Source organism: Carex rostrata, chromosome 23 (assembly GCF_964058835.1).
Source record: "Carex rostrata chromosome 23, lpCarRost1.2, whole genome shotgun sequence".
Taxonomy (NCBI): domain Eukaryota; kingdom Viridiplantae; phylum Streptophyta; class Magnoliopsida; order Poales; family Cyperaceae; genus Carex; species Carex rostrata.
In genome coordinates, this window is record NC_135940.1 from 7,495,097 (window position 1) to 7,506,162 (window position 11,066).

Here is an 11,066-nt window from a genome sequence, read left to right on the forward strand (position 1 = left end):
TACTTGTAAATTTTTTTTTTAAAATGTAGTTTGTTAAAGAAGAGATGTTAGTTGCACTGTATGTCAGCGGCAAGCTAGAAAGGGATGAAGATGGCGTGCATTACACGAAAGAAGTCGCATTTGGCTTCGAGATTAATGAAAATACCACATTTGAGGAACTGAAGCAGCTAATATACGAAAAGACATCTGTAAACCCCAACAGGTATGAAATAGAGTTGGCTACACGGATTGACAACTCACGTGGGGGGGGGGGGTAGACCTTACTTTGTTAAGTTTCCAATAACAGATGCCAATTTGTGGAGAGTTGTGTATACTCAATTTGTAGCTTGTGGGGTCCCGGTAATGGACATATATTCGAAGAGGGTTCCCCGCACGAGGGCTGGACCTTCAAGTTCGGCTGGGGCTGGACCTTCAGGTTATGACAACCAGGGGTACCATCAGCACTCCCCTTATGACCACCAGGAGTACCACCAGCAATCCCCTTATGACAACCAGGGGTACCACCAGGAGTATCACAGCCCCGGTAATGACAACCAGGGGTACCACAACTCCCCAGAAAATACTGAAGAGTTACCACTACCACCCAGACAGACACCCATAATCCCTAGATTTCCAACTATGCCAGAGTCAGGACCGGTACCCGTTAATCGAAATGATGTTGATGTTGATGTTGATGCTATTGATGCCGTACCAGAAAGAGAAATGGAAACGGGGGATGAATACCAAGGGGTTTGGGAAGATGATGACTTATCAGATGGTGATGCAAATGTAGCAGGGTTGTCCAGGGCAGAAAAATTCCCGATTAGAGGTCGGGGGAATAAGCATCCGGTTGCCACATTCAACGACACCACAGCTTTCGAAGAGGCAGACATTAGTTTCTTTGGTCCTCGTGTTGTATACAACAAAGAACTTGCCGCAGGGCAAGTTTATACCAGCGTAGACGAGCTTGTAAAGAAAATATATGAGACTCATGTTCACGGCAACTGGGAATGTATAATACACAAAAGGGACCGAACAAGGTTAGTTGTGCTTTGTTCAACTCACCCGCACTGCGAGTTCCGCCTTTTTGCAACCCCTGCGGGTTCAGGGGAAGCATGGATGATTAAGAAGTGCGAACCACCTCATACATGCAAGTCTGCGTCCACAAGGACAGACCATTCAAATCTGACAGCATCACTAATTGCCGATGCAATTGAGGAGGACATTAAGTTGGATCCATCGATGAGCATCAAGGCGGTGGCTATGACCGTCAGACACAAATACAAATATGTAATCCCAAAATACAACAGGCTGTGGAGAGGTCGTGAACTTGCGATTTGCAGGATATTTGGTAGTTGGAAGGACTCATATGGCTATCTGGCACCATTGCTCCAGGCCATGGCAAGTACAAATGTCGGCACCGTATATGAGCGATGGCATGGCCCTTTTTTTGATAAAGACGGTGTACTAATAGAGGGAGCTAAACAATTCAAGGGCATAGCATGGGCTTTTGGTCCTTGTATCCAGGCTGTGCCATACATCAGACCTGTTATCAGCATTGATGCATGCTTCATGTCTGGCTGTTACGAGGGGAGACTACTCATAGCATGCGCATATGATGCTGAGAACCAGCTGTTGCCTTTGGCGTTTGCAATTGTTCGTAAAGAGGACGGCGAGAACTGGGGATTCTTTATGCAGTTTTTAAGAAGACGGGTGATTGGGGAAGGGAAGTTTTTCTGTGTGATATCAGACCAGCACAAAGGAATAAAATATGTTTTTGATCGTGAAGATTACGGTTGGTCAACACGTACTGGCCAGTGTGTGCACAGGTTGTGTATGCAACACGTTGCGGAGAACCTTTCCAAGGCAACCGGAGGCGACACGTGGGTTACTGATACATTTAGATGGAATTGCAGAAAGAAAAAGCCGAGAAGGGTGGTAGAGATGACTAGCAGTTTTGCAAGGGTACATGCATTTCAATTGTTTACATATATTATTGTACTTTAAGAAAACAATTTTTTTTTACTACAATTGTTTACTTACATTATTCTATTTCCTTATTTTCTATGTAGTACATGCCAAAGGCAAATCTCTACTTAATGAAGGTGGGGAAAAATAATCCCCGAGATGTCAACGAAGATCCAGCATACGAGAAAATATATCAATCCCGGGATGGAGGTTGGCGTTGGGGAATTATGACCACCAACGGATCCGAGTCGCTGAATGCAGTATTCAAGCAGAGCCGGATGTTGCCTGTGGTTGCAGTTGTAGAGGACACATTCTACAAGTTAAATGCCTGGTTTCAGGAACGGCGTGCTAAGGCCGCAGAATTAATAAGGATGAACCAGTCATTTTCAACAAGGGTGGAGGAGAAACTAAGACGACACAGAGACAAAGGTGCAACCATGACCGTGATCCCGATGGGTAACGATGGAACAGAATTCGAAGTGCAAAATCCAAATGAGTACGTTCCTACCACCCGTAAACCAGACGGCACTATGGCGTTTGTCAAGAGGGCTTGCAAGTACGTGGTTAAATTCGGAGATGCCAGGGCGGTAACCTGTACATGCCAAGGACCCCAGCTAAGTCACATACCCTGCAGTCACGTGATGGCGGTATGCCGAGTGAGGAACTACTGTGAGGATCACTATGTTGCTGACATGTACCGTACCGATTACCTTGCTTCCACTTGGGGTGGATCTTTCCATTCTTATCCTGATCAGCATGAGTGGCCTACATATGTCGGAGATAGAATATTACCTTCAGAATGATGGATAAGAAAGGGAAGGAGGAGACACAAGCGTATTGTAATGACCATGGACGAGATGGGTGGTAGGCGACCGTCGGGAAATCGGGCTCGCCGTTCTGTTTCCGACAGGCGCAGGGCAGGTACGTAGAATTGTACAAAATTTATTTATGCTTTAATTATATTACTAACTGAATTGCATTGTTACATTTAGATGCAATAAACGAACACAACGAAAGAGAAAATGCCAGAGTTGTCGCTGAAGCAACCGGTAGAACACAACCCCCTCCTCCTGTAAGCCAATCATCTAGTAGCCAAGCCTCTACAAGTAATGCCGCACCTGCCACTGGTACCAGAAGAACTAGTCGTTTGTTAGGTTTATTCAGACGTGGTGGCAGATAAACTTGCTATTTTGCTTATGCGAATTGATTTATTTGGTATATGTGTATGTGTATGTGTATGTGTATGTGTGTATGTATATGTATGTGTATGTGTATGTGTATGTGTATGTGTATGTGTATGTGTGAGTTTTTTTGTATGTGTATGTGTATATATGTATGTGTATATGTGTATGTGTATGTGTATGTGCATGTGTGTATGTGTATGTGTGTATATTATACATATAGTTCACCAAAGAAATAAAAATAAAAATTAAAGTTATAAAAATTTACGACATCACTTCGTAAATATATCAAATATTATATTTTTTGGCATACACATACACATATACATAATATTTTATTTTTTGACATACACATATACATAAACCCAACACTTTTTTCAACAAAATTATTCAAATCAAAATACTAAGATTTCTCAAAAAAAAAAAAAAAAAAACCAAATTACTAATGGGGCGCCCCAGGGGGTGGCGCCTCACTTGGGGTATGGGCCGCCGGGCCCTGGGGCGCCTCACTTGGTGTTTTGGGCCGCCCCTGGTCCAGGCGGTCAGGGCATATTTAAAAAAAAATGAGGAACAGGGTTATTTTTAAAATTTTCTTTTTTTTCAAGGATATTAATAAAAATGGCCGGAAATTATGCATATTAAAATTTAGAGATTTAAAAATAAAATAAAATATAGAACCTATAATAATTTTATAATCGTCCGAGAGATTCTTAAATCGAAATATCTAAAACTATGATTTAGTTTATAAATTACCATGAATGATGTGCGAAGGACTAGTACAAAAATTTCTGTTGAACGCAGTCCCGGTAATGGTTCAATTCAAAGCCATTTTCTTCTTAATTGGATGGTTGAATCTATTCTGAAATTTCTGAACCGTTCAAATACCAGTAGCACGGATCTTAAAGCAGACCCCTCCTTAATATCTCTTTTCCTTTCCTCTCGGTGTGAGCCCGTGAAACCCCCCCTCTGCTTTCTTCCTACGCAGACCCCCTCCCCTCCTTTCTTCTTACGCCAAACCCAACCCCCCTCTTTGCTCCGCCCCTCCTCCCCTCCTCCTCGCCGGCGAGCCCACCAGACCCTGCCCCACTCTCTCCTCTCTCTTCTCGGTCCGTGAAACCCCACCAGCACTGCTCCCTCCCTGTCTCTCTTTTCTGCCTCTATCCTCTCTCGCTGACCCGCGACCCCACCGGGAAAAACCCTCCCTCTCTTCTACCTCTGACCCGTGGACCCTCTCTCTCGACTTGATTCTCTCCTTTCGCCTTTTGCCACTGATTTTGCGAGATTTCGAAGAAACCCTAGAAATATGGAGTGGTGGTGGTGCATGCAATTTCGGTCCTGCTGGTGCCTTCTTGTGATTGCCTTGTTGTTGGCTGGTGCTCGAGTGAGACGGCCGTGAGACGTGGCGAAATCCTCGGAACCGGCCATTTTCCCTCGACATTCTCTCTCTCGGGTAAGTATGAAACAACCCTTTTTCTGAGTCTCGAGGATTGATTGTGCCTCGTTGATTTTAATTGATGTCGTAGTATAATCGTAGGAAGTGATTTATTAATTATCGAGTGCGTGTTGTTGATTTTCCCGACTCGATCAAATTGATGATAGTTATGTGATATTGTCGATTAATGCAATGTTTTTGACTTTATGAAGTTAGTGTTGTTGTGCTTAAATCAAACCGACCTTGCAAATTTATATACCCTCTGCCAAGGCTTGACTGATTTGATAGGTGGAAACTCGCGTTAAATTAAGATTTGCTAAATGAAATTTTGAATGGTTTCAATCAATTTAAATGACCTCTTATCTCAATCGGTTCAGATGATATCTTATACCTCGGTTGGAATTTTGGGAAAGAAAAGAGTACTGGTGCACTCTTTTAGGACATATTGATAATTCTTGATTAGCTGAAGGGAGTAGTTATTAATACTTGTGAATATGAAAATTTCCCTTGTCCGAGGGACTTGAATGTAAACATTTAGAATTTTAAAACCGACGGACTAAATATATTTTACTCTCCTTTAGAATGGAATTATTTTAAAACAAATTTGATTTAAAATTATGCTTAATTTTCATGCTCAATAGGGGATTTAAAATGAACTTTAAAGTGGAGTTGAGACCTTAATTGATAGTTAACTAATGTGGTTTGGGCTTACACCCAATAATAACAAGAAATTCAATTAAAGCTGGATTTGGACTTCCAAGTGCACTTCCAGATGAAAATTTTAAGTCCAAGTAGAAATTATGTATGACTTATATATGACTTAGTTAGTTGAGTTGCTAACTTAATGGTAATTAATAGGAAATATCATTAGATAAACAGTGTTGGCAATTTCTTTACTGATTAATTCGCAAAATAAAACTAGTTAGATTAAATGTGTTTATAAATTAAATTAGTAGAAAATGTCATGGATAAACTAGTATGTGAATAACATATGTAATATCGAACACTAAATTTATAGTAATTTAAATAAATGCAATTAGTATATCTAACTTGTTATAATTATAATATAACCTTTTTCTATACACTTTGCATATGCTAAACTAGTACCTAATATAGTGATATGTGAAAGGTATATTCCACCGACATACAAGTACAACTCTAATGTATGGTTTAATTAATGTTGGTATAAATAACACTTTTATTAAATTGGTCAAATGACACATCATAGATTATTACGAACCATACTCTTTAAGCCTACGTTCGGATAAGTAAAATGTTAAACAAATTGAAATGAAAACTGAGGTTCAGCTCAAATTAATAAATCTGAATTGGGTCTCTGTTTTAGTCTCAGACTTAGGAAGCTTGATTAAAATATTAAGGAACTAACTAAATAATTCATAAAACATATCATTAACTAGAATTGATAAGTTTAATAATTAAAATGTAGATGATACAATACTTATGGTATGATATAATTAACATGTTGGTCGCATCTAAAGTTGTTAGGACAATTAATTAACCAAGGTATTTCTATTTTTATAAGTAGTAAATATATAATTTTTAATTAAGTAATATGTATTTTTATCGTATAATTATTATAATGGAAATTATTATTATAATAAGTAAATTTCAAATCCAAGTCAAAACAGTCAGATTTTATTATGTCCGTTTCAATTAATTATTTATAACCTAAAATCAAAGTAAATTAAAGGTGCATATTAATTTACCATAATGAATAATGTGGATATCTAAAAATGACAATTTAAATATTTCAAATTATAAAACCTGACTAAACCGGTTAAGTCGGACTGACTGAACCGGAAATTTTTATAAACCGAAATAATCGAGAATTTGACTTGCACATTAACTGGGACGAGGGGTAGAATAAAATTAGCATAGATGTTAATTAGTTTAAATTACGTGATCACAGATTAGTCAACTCCATACGAGTCCGACCCGTGGATCGATCCGACTGACCCGCAATTCGGAGCATACGCGGAGCACGCTGATTTTTAGCGACAGAGACTCTAGCCCCCTCAGGTGTGGGATATCTGAATTATTCTTTTCGTGGGCGTACTCTTACCAGTCGTTCCATCTGACCTGACATTCGCACTTTATTTTTAAGTAGATGCATTAAACTTTAGAGCATGTTTATTCTTTTTGCACTGTAGGTAGAATTGCATAAACCCCGAAAAACTCGAATTTATTGTATTTTAAGAGTAGAGTAATTAAATAATATTATATGTATATCTTATTATAATATTAGATTATTAGCTGTCTTCTTCTCGTAGAAGACTATATTATTATTTTACGTGCATATGCATGCATTGGTGAGAGCTGAGCAGGGCCGAGTGACTTCGTTCCGTCTTGTGTCACTTGGCATAGGACGGCCCGATAGCCACTGAGCTGAGCGTCACTTGATTCTCGGATGGCCTTAGGATTTATATTATATGTACTAGTTGGAACTATATATATTTTCCGTTCATTTTACATTTTTACGTGCACCGGTTCGAGTCCGGATGTACGAACGATTCCCCACCTACATTAGGAGCTACATGCCTAGGACGGGTTACCCCATCGGTGGTTCGAGGCCCCGATGGCATTGTTTCAGGGCTGCGCAGCTGGACTGGCAGCCTTGATATTACGCTACACGGTTCGAGGCCGTGGCGTTGTGTTGCACGGTTCGAGGCCGTGGCACTTTAGTGCACCAGTTCGAGGCTGGCACTACTTTTTGATATTACGCTACACGGTTCGAGGCCGTGGCGTTGTGTTGCACGGTTCGAGGCCGTGGCACTTTAGTGCACCAGTTCGAGGCTGGCACTACTTTTGATTGACTTATTTTTACGACCTGCATTGTATGATTTCTCCTATTGGATATGTTTGGGTGATGAATCGTTAGGCGAGATGACACATTGGATTTGATATAACTATTGGCTAGTGTGCTATTATCTTGTGGAGCAATGCTCGATGTCACTAGGCAACGTGTATCATTGCACTCTGATCACAGTCCTTGGATTATATTGTTTGGATCTTTTTGATCCTATTGGCACGGCACGGGGTGATTACTTTATCCATATTATTATTATTATTATTGTATTTGGGCACACAGTGCAAGGAGTACTGGATTCCGACTTGATTTATATCCGATATTACACCTTGATTTTATTTTGGGTTTATTTCGTATGTTGGCATAATAGAATAATCGCATCATGGCATCATTCAAAAGTAATGTAAATTCTATTAGCTATTAATATAGGTTCACACATGTGCATATTTTTAATTGTATTCATTTTATAAGTAAAAGTGCTTTGACCGTAGGGGATCCCTGAGAGGATAATTCTGGGTCACATACTGGGCGATTCGTCGCTCACCCACAAGTTGTTTCGTGGGTTTTAGGTACAGGTTCTGGCGGTCCGCAGCAGGAGATGTCAGGAGATGTCCCCGAGGGCCATACCACTTGACCTAGTTGGGGTTAGGCTTTTGATTAGGTTTACAAGTCCCGTATTTCCTGTGTTATATATACGGGCTCGATAGATCATGTATCCCCTTCTATAGATGGTGTTATTTGGATCCGAGATGGATCGAATTATATGTTATGTATGTGTATGTTTATTTATTTGCTATGTGACTGATGCTTAACATTTATATTATTTTGCTTCCGCTGCTGTTTGATTTATTATTTATGATTAGCCTTGCGTGCTTAATGGTTAATTAAGCACGAGGCGAGGTTGATCACACCTTAATCCAGAATTCCTGGTTTGGGGTGTGACAATAGGTATCCGTTAATCGCAAGCAGTATTGCTCAGTTGTAAAAAAATATGTGAGGCAGCTGGAATTCGAAATGAAATAACACAAAAATATGAAACAAACATAGTTTTTGTTTCAACAAACAAAATGAAAATATGACAACTGAATAGTTTTCATTCAAGTCGGATTTGAATTTTGGAATTCGATCAAAAAAAAAAAACTGTGAGTTTTTGCTGTATGAATGAAACAAAACCAGAATTTTCATCGGAAACAAAAATAATACTGTCAAAAATCAAAATCTTCTGACATCTCTCTCTCTCTCTCTCTCTCTCTCTCTCTCTCATGGATGGATGCGCTAAAATTAAGAAGTCAAAATCACTGATATACAGACTACAGAGTCAGAACCCACACATTTTCAATGGGAGATCGATCTGACGTAGCTTATGTACATATATTCTTAATTAATTATCTGCCTCCTCTCATCCAGTTTCTACGTATAATTAACGTATTGGATTATGTATGCATGAATCATGATCGTGTATCAGGTGCTTTCTTCGAACACAATTACACATTTTCTCATAGAGAAACAAAATTAACTAATCATGAGTTTTGGACTTCTAATATAAGTCGGACTTTGGCGTCCATAAAATTATAGAGTACTAAAAGTCTAAGACCAACATCCCTGAATTAGGCGGGAAGCGAAAGTCAATATTTAATGTCGTTCTTATTAATTATAAGTTTATAACCCCAGCCAAATTAACTTTGTTCTTCCAACCAAGCGTTTCATTAAATCCATGTATTGTTCAGTAAATTGGAGACTAAATTTTATCCAAATTAACGGTACGTGTTCAACGTAATATTTATATGCAAATATACTTACAAAATTTAATTTTACAATTTTTAGAATATGTTTTTTTTTATTTTTTTTATAGGTAGAAGATCACTTTATCTACAAATTCGGGAACATATATAATAGTAATTTTCTACTTATCTAAAAAATAGTAATTTTTTTGATATATAAGTATAGTTTCATGAAGATCATGTTGAATAGTTTAAATGAACTGTTTGGATTTTAGAAACATATTAATATACGAATCTATAGCACGAACCCATATATGCATTGCAAAATATCATAGATAATTGAAAGAGTGTTAATGTATATATATACAATAGTATTCATTCGTTTGGATGAAAGAAGTACACATTCTGAGTAAAACATGTATTTCAACTAAGGTTATAAATAGCGATTATAGCGTTATAGCTTTTAAGATCTAAAAAAGTTATAGCGCAACCATAACTATTTATAATTATTATAAAAGAAAAGCGGTTAATAGCATTATAGCTTTTGAGATCCAAAAATTTTTTGCTATGTTGAACCCTGATTTGAACTGTATATGTATATATTGTCAAAACATCTTCAGAAAACTTTTTGAAAATAATTAACCGCTCACAATTTATCGTCTAACTCTTTAAGCCAATGATTGTCTATGGTTTCACAAATGACAAAAATATATGCAAGTGGCATCTAGAAGCTTTATTCAATTAATTAAAAACTTGCCCAGAGTAATTTTTATATATTTATATATGCATTTTTATATATAGTCTCCCCCTTCTGACTTCTGTATTATTGGACTAACATCCAAATATGCAACCCAGTAGGTAGCATGCGGGCTTCACTTTTGTTTATTATTAATTTTAAGAAGAAGAAAAAACAATCAAATAATCCTTCAACTTGGAACAATTATTATAAACTTTTTAGCAGTGAAAGGGCGTAACGCTATTCTGCATCTTTAGTAATATATATGTGTATTTTGTTATTTAGTTATTGAACAATAAAAAGATAACAGGATTGGCTAACGAAGAGAGAGAAAATCAGTAAATGCATGTTTCTCTTACACTGTGGTCCATAAACAGAGCAAACTTATCTGCATGAAGAGGTGGAGTAATTAACTCCGGATTAGTTCAGCCTTTACTCCATAGAAATAAATCTGTTCATGTTATTCTCAAGAAATAACAGAAACCGGTTATTCCGATTCTAACTGTTCAAACTTTTTCATACACACATCTCAACGAAATAAATTTTTCATGTACGAATCTCAATAGAAACTAATGGTTTAGATTGGAATCACACATATTATTCCCAAGAAATAACAACAAATTTATTTCCTTACTCCATTCTACTCTATTTACTCTTCAATATTCGTTCGATTAATTAAATGTAGAGTGAGGAGTTTACTCCACCAAACATGACCTTAGATAATCAATGTAAAGTGCATATTTATTTTTTTACAAAATAAATCCATTTTCCTCTATTTTACATGAAAGATCTGATTAAATACCTCGTAACTTAAAAGAAATTAGAAGCACACCAAAATACACATCTTGTTCCCAATTAAGTTCATAAAGAGTACTTTTCACTCATATTATTTTCAAGAATATAACTAATAATAAATATAAACAATTCACTCTTATTATTATTTTTTTATCCTAAAAGAACTATAACTAAACATAAACAATTGACATATAGCATCATATTAGTGCATTGTTAATTCAAGGACTTAACATGAAATTGTAGGAGGTTGAAGAGTGATCATGCAATTTTGCAAATTTAAACGAGTTGTTTTGCAAGTCAACCAGAGACATGCTGGTATTTAATAAGAAAAGAAAAAAACAAGGTGGAAAAAACTATATATTCTATTTGCACTGTAAGCATCAAAGAGAAATATAAAGAGAGTGATTCCTGCCTCTCTCATCTCACA

General features: G+C 37.3%; 1 long non-coding RNA gene across 1 annotated transcript; it reads left to right on the plus strand.

Moving 5' to 3' along the window:
* The first annotated feature begins 4,086 nt into the window (after positions 1 to 4,086).
* LOC144574951 (uncharacterized) lies at positions 4,087 to 8,225 on the plus strand. Its single transcript, XR_013518319.1, has 2 exons — positions 4,087 to 4,578; positions 6,491 to 8,225. It is a non-coding gene; the product is annotated as an uncharacterized LOC144574951 (long non-coding RNA).
* The last annotated feature ends 2,841 nt before the right edge of the window (positions 8,226 to 11,066 follow it).